Here is a 6,000-nt window from a genome sequence, read left to right on the forward strand (position 1 = left end):
GGAGGAATTCATTAGGCAGAGATCCATCTGCATAATTATGAAATAACTATTTTTTTCATCCTGTCCTTTATCTCTCCACTTTCATTTCTTCTATTGGCGGATTTCATTCTTCTCTAGCTCATTAGACTGGCAAGCTTTAAGAAACAGATCTTCATGACAGGTAGGTTTTTCCAAGCTCTTCCAAACCCACTCTTTGGCTATTGATAGTACTTATGAACATGTCCTCAATGCCACTGTACTTAGCAATATATCATCTTTCTCTCCTGCATCTGTTCTATGTAAGTGGAAACATTAACACATGCTGGCTGGATTACAAAATCCAAATGATACCACACGAAGCAGGAGCAACTGCCAAGCAGAGAGCAGTTGTTGCCATTTTTATTTTCTTTCTGTCACAGCTGTTAATCTCTTCCTTTATTGGTGCTGTTGCTAAGCATAGCTCTGAATTAAGGGGATCTAGGCTGTCTCAAGCCAACAAAAAATAGGCTCATTTTTGCCTAGGAAAAGGAGAGAATGTCTTTTCAGATCATTTACCACTCTAGGTAATAAACTGGAAAGACTGTTAGGTTACAGCAGTTGTATGCGTTTCAGCAAGGCTTTTTTGAATAGACATGTACAATAAATCAGACTCATGGAAATGTAGGGCTGGAAGGGACATCAAGAGGTCACCAGACCTTCCGTAAACTGTTGTACAATATACTGTCTTTGGCCTACGGGTGAGGCACTTTCCATATTCTTCCAGATGGAATGAAATATCACATACTATGGCTCAGATCCTCAGCTGATTGGTGGGCACCACAGAATTCAGTAGAGCATTGATTTACATAAGCAGAGGACATGGGTCATCCATTACTGGCATGTTGAAACAAGGGTCGGGAGGAGCAGGGGTGTTGTGGTAAACTCTGATAGCCCAGCCATGTCCCATCCTTTTCACGTCCTCTCTCCGCTACTACCAGCCCTTGCCCCCTCCGGGGTGAAGTAGATGTTGAGGGGAATTTTAGGACGAGGCATAATTTCCACTATGTTAGAAGTTTTGCAACCAAACCACAGCACCCAGCAGTATGTTAAAGTGCTATAGAATGTATGTGCCTGCCAGTTGTTTATAAAACCAAGGACTGTTAAGGTGGCCTCTATTTGCAGAGTGAATTCAATATGAAATGTAAAGTGTTGCTGCAAACTAAGGTGTAGGTGTGCGATGCTATTTCTTAAAGCAGAACAGTGAAGCTGTTGTCTTCCGTGATCAGTTGTATGCCCCAGTGCAGGCTATGGAAGCGAAGGAGTGGGAGGGCTAGTGCTAGCAAAGATTTCCATAAAATTGGTCAAATGGATTCAGTTATTTCTGTGGTCATTCTGGAGACCATATTTGGAGCTGTGGAAGCCAACCAGCTCAGCTGTTAATTCTATAACAAAAACAAAACACAAGACTCGAGCACACACAATGCCATAATCAAATTCAGTGGTAGCTAACGCCCATGGTGGCACACTAATCTCAAATGGTCATATCAAAACAAGGTGCCACATCAGCTGCTGCCAATCCTTTTTGCCTAAATACCCAGGGAAAACCCTGGCTGGAAGATAGTGGGAAAGGATACAAATGGTAATTTTGGAGCAGGGGGAGTTAGTGGTTCACCTCTTCTCCTACAGCTTGTTGACTACTCAGATTCAGGGGTTAGTGTATACAAACTCTGTTGCTTATATCATGATGATAGAGAAACACATGGCCCAACTTTGTGCAATTTCTGTTTGAAGTCAATGGATTTGATTCTTCTCTGACTTACTACAATTGTATGGTGATGTATTCTAGCAGGGCCGGATTAAGACCTTTAGAGGCCCTAAGCGCTGAAAAGATGATGGTGCCCCCCCATATGTAATTCAAAATAAAAACAATACTATACCATAAAATAAAATTTTATATTTTTTGAAATGACACAAAACTTACATGTATGCTGAAATTAAAATAGCTTCTTTCTAGATTTTCTGATTGCAAAATTCTGGATAAGTTCATCGAAGCTGACTTGACGAAGCATGTCCGCTTCCATACACAATAGGGAAAGTGAATCAAGTCTGTCCTGACACATTGTTGTTCTCTGAGGGTTTTTTATTCTTTTCAGCTGAGAAAGAGCGTTCTGCGGAGCAGTTAGTAATCATCAATGTTAGAAAAATACATAGTGTGATCTCTACATTTGGAAATACACATTGTATTCTGTCTTTCAATATTGTGTCATGAAGATCAATGTGACTGAATTTCATTTTTCCTGTTTCATTAAACTTTGCGCGCATATAACAGTGGAACTGCCATACGTCTCCACAGAGATTCATGTTCAAGTCAACAGGGTATGAGTCAACTAGCTTTTGGGAACCTTGTCAGTATTGTTCGTCAGATAAGTCCATATCGTTTAGAAAAGAAAATCTACTTGATACTTCTTTGTACACTTCACCTCTCCTCTTCATATGAGCTTCAAGTGTATCAATTATAGCATAGTAAGTAGGTGTGTCTGTATGTATATATAAAGTTCCAAGCCTGTATTGGTGGGTCCCGCGCTTCCTGGCGGATATAGTGGCCTCATAAGCTCACTGAGGCCCTCAGTATGACCTCCCTTTCCCAGTAAGGCAGCAAAGGTTACAGATTACACTGCTCTACAGCCAAAATGCTTCTGAAATAAATGTAGTCAACCTTTACTAATTCTGGGTCACTGAGAACGAAAATGATGCTTAAAATTGTTGATTGGCTCTAGTTTTCAAGATATGCTATTGGGTCAGTATGTACGACCCTTGACTTGGGAATGGCGGAGGATAAGTGAGTTATAAAGGGAAGGGATCTCAATTTAAACCAGAAATGACTAAAATACATCTTTGACTGGATCTATGAATAAATCTATGACTGGGTTTGGACAGTACTTGCTTTTTAGGCAAAACAATGAATGATGCAATCTGAAGCTGGTATTGCGTCCTCCATGATATGAATTGCATCATGTTATTCCTAGAAGTCATGGATGATGCAATCATAACGAAGCTTACATCACTCTGCTGAACAAATTGCCCTATATCAGCCCTAGAAATCATACAGTGTCGTGCTCTCTTATTTGTCAGTGTTTGATTTTGCAAAGGGACACATTTCTGTTTAGCCAAAGTGAGCAGAGATGCCTCGTACTTGTGTGAACAGTGCAGATAACTTCTGCTATGTTTGTGGTGAAGTGACTTTTGCATCACAAAAGCGCAGTATAACCACTATGGTTAAGAAAGCCCATCACCTTTATTTTGGCTGCAAAATTGGAGATCAGGACAAGAGGTGGGCCCCACACATATGCTGCAACACTTGTGCAACAAATCTTTGCCAGTGGTTGAACAGGAAAAGGAAATCTATGCCTTTTGCAGTGCCAATGATTTGGAGAGAGCCAACAGATCATACCAGCAATTGTTACTTCTGCATGGTGCCTTCAGTTGGGAAAGGTGTGTCAAAGAAGAAAAAGTGGACTGTGCATTATCCAAACATTCCATCAGCTATACGCCCAGTACCCCACGGAGAAGGACTGCCGGTTCCTGATGCACCAGAATCATTCTCACTTGAGTCAGACGAGGAAGAGGAAGAGGATGAAACTTCTGGTCCTGAACCATCAATGTCACGGGACCCACATTTTCTCCCATCCTCCTCCTCTGAACCACACCTCATAACACAAGGTGAACTGAATGACCTTGTCAGGGATTTGGAACTACCCAAGAGTAAGGCAGAACTGTTGGGCTCCAGACTACAGCAGTGGAATCTCCTGGCAGGAGATGTTAGGGTTTCCATGTTCCGTGACCGTCAAAAGGATCTTGTCCCATTCTTCTTCATGGAAGGTCATCTTGTAGCCTGCAACAACATCGATGGTGTGATGGGATGGCAGCCCTCAACATCGTTCACGATCCAGATGCGTGGAGACTGTTCATTGATTCATCGAAGACGAGTCTTCAAGCTGTTTTACTGCATAATGGCAATGTTTTGCCATCAATTCCAGTTGGTCATGCAGTCCATATGAAGGAAACCTATGACAACATGAAACAACTTTTGAGGTGCATAAACTATGACCAACATCAGTGGCAGCTTTGTGGCGATTTGAAGGTTGTTGCTCTCTTGCTTGGTCTGCAGACTGGATACACAAAGTACTGCTGTTTTCTCTGCGAATGGGATAGACGTGCAAGAGATTCCCACTACATCAAGAAAGATTGGCCACTCCGACAGTCATTGGAGCCTGGGAGGAAAAGTGTTCAGCATCCACCACTTGTTGAATCAAGGAAGATTTTGTTACCACCCTTACACATCAAGCTGGGTCTGATGAAGAACTTTGTCAAGGCCATTGACAAAACACAAGCAACTTTCAAGTGCCTCCGTGGAAAATTTCCAAGGTTAAGTGAAGCTAAGATAAAGGAAGGTGTCTTTGTTGCTCTTCAGATTCATGAACTTCTTCGAGATGATGCATTTGACCATGCACTGTGTGGCAAGGAAAAGACGTCATGGAAAGCCTTCCAGTTAGTGGCAATAAATTTTCTCGGAAACAACAAGGCAGACAACTACAGGTTGTTGGTGGAAAACCTCCTCAAGGCATACAAAAGCCTTGGTTGCAACATGTCACTAAAGATACATTTTTTGCACTCTCATCTAGATTTTTTTCCACCGAACTGCGGAGCAGTGAGCGACGAGCACGGCGAGCGATTTCACCAGGACATTGCAACAATGGAGAAACGCTATCAGGGCAAATGGAGCCCATCAATGCTTGCAGACTATTGCTGGATAGTGACAAGAGATGCTCCATTTAATGAATACAAGAGACAAGCCAAGAAGTGCTGAGTAGACACTGAATAGGACTAAACTATGTACATAATAGTTTTTTGCCTTTTGTTTCATAATAAATTTTATTTATATAACCCTTTTGCTGATTTTTAAAGTGTTACATAAACAGGACAGGTGAAATATTATCATGTAAACCATAAACACATGAAAAGACCTAGGTTTACAATTTATGATTAAAACTCTACTATCTATACAATATACATAGACATAAAATGTAAAAACTTAAATATCTTAGAAACAGTAGCCAATCAGTTGTTTTAATTATCATATTTGAATTCAGCACATCAAAATACATAATAAATAGCACATTTTATCTCTGAAGCAGACAACTTCTCAAAAATTGTAGACCAGTGTTATTGAGCTACTTTCATCACAGGCCTGTATGGGAGGTGGGAAGGTGGAATACCCACAGTCTCTGTTGCTCCTTAGAGTCTACTCCTTAGGCACAGTTTGGTCTCCTGCCTGGATCCAAGTCTGTTTCCCTTTTCAAAGGGATCTCTGTAGATCGGGGGGGGGGGGGAGAAAGGGGGAATCCGGGCCCACCCTCTACTCTGGGTTCCAACCCAGGGACCCTAATGATAGCAGCTGTTAGCGGCTTCCCTCCTCCACTGACGCTGCTTTGATTCCCTGGGCCACTTCTCCGTACTCCCCTTTTCCAAGCTTCACCCTTACCTCAGGGTACAGTAATGCATCCTCTCCTCCAGCTCCTTTCACCTGGGCTCCTCTCAAGAGAGAGGACTGGAAAGGAGAGCTTTTAAAGCAGTATAAGTGGGACCTTAATTGATTCCAGCTGTCTCCATTAGTCTAACAGTCTTACCTGACCCTCTGTCAGTTAATTGAGATCAGGTGCCAGCATTAGCCTAACGACCTTAACTGGCTAAATGGACATCAGGTGGCCAGATTGGCCTGGAGTAGCCCTTGTTTGGCTATCCAGGGAACAGGGATCTGCTCATTCTGAGGCTCATCTACCTGCCTTCCACTCTTTTGAGGCTGTCCTGCTGGCCGGTTGCCCCCCCAGCGGCTGCTGCTGTGGGGAGGACCCTGCTGGTGTGACCCTCAGAAGGGAGTGCGAGGCCCCACTTTTTTCATCATTTCTGGGGCCTCCCCTGGCTGGGTTGCTGCTGCTGGGGAGCTGTTACTGCTGCTGGAGCTGAGGAGGGAGTAGAGGAGGC

The sequence above is a fragment of the Emys orbicularis genome, chromosome 2 (genome assembly GCF_028017835.1).
Source record: "Emys orbicularis isolate rEmyOrb1 chromosome 2, rEmyOrb1.hap1, whole genome shotgun sequence".
In the NCBI taxonomy this organism is placed as follows: domain Eukaryota; kingdom Metazoa; phylum Chordata; order Testudines; family Emydidae; genus Emys; species Emys orbicularis.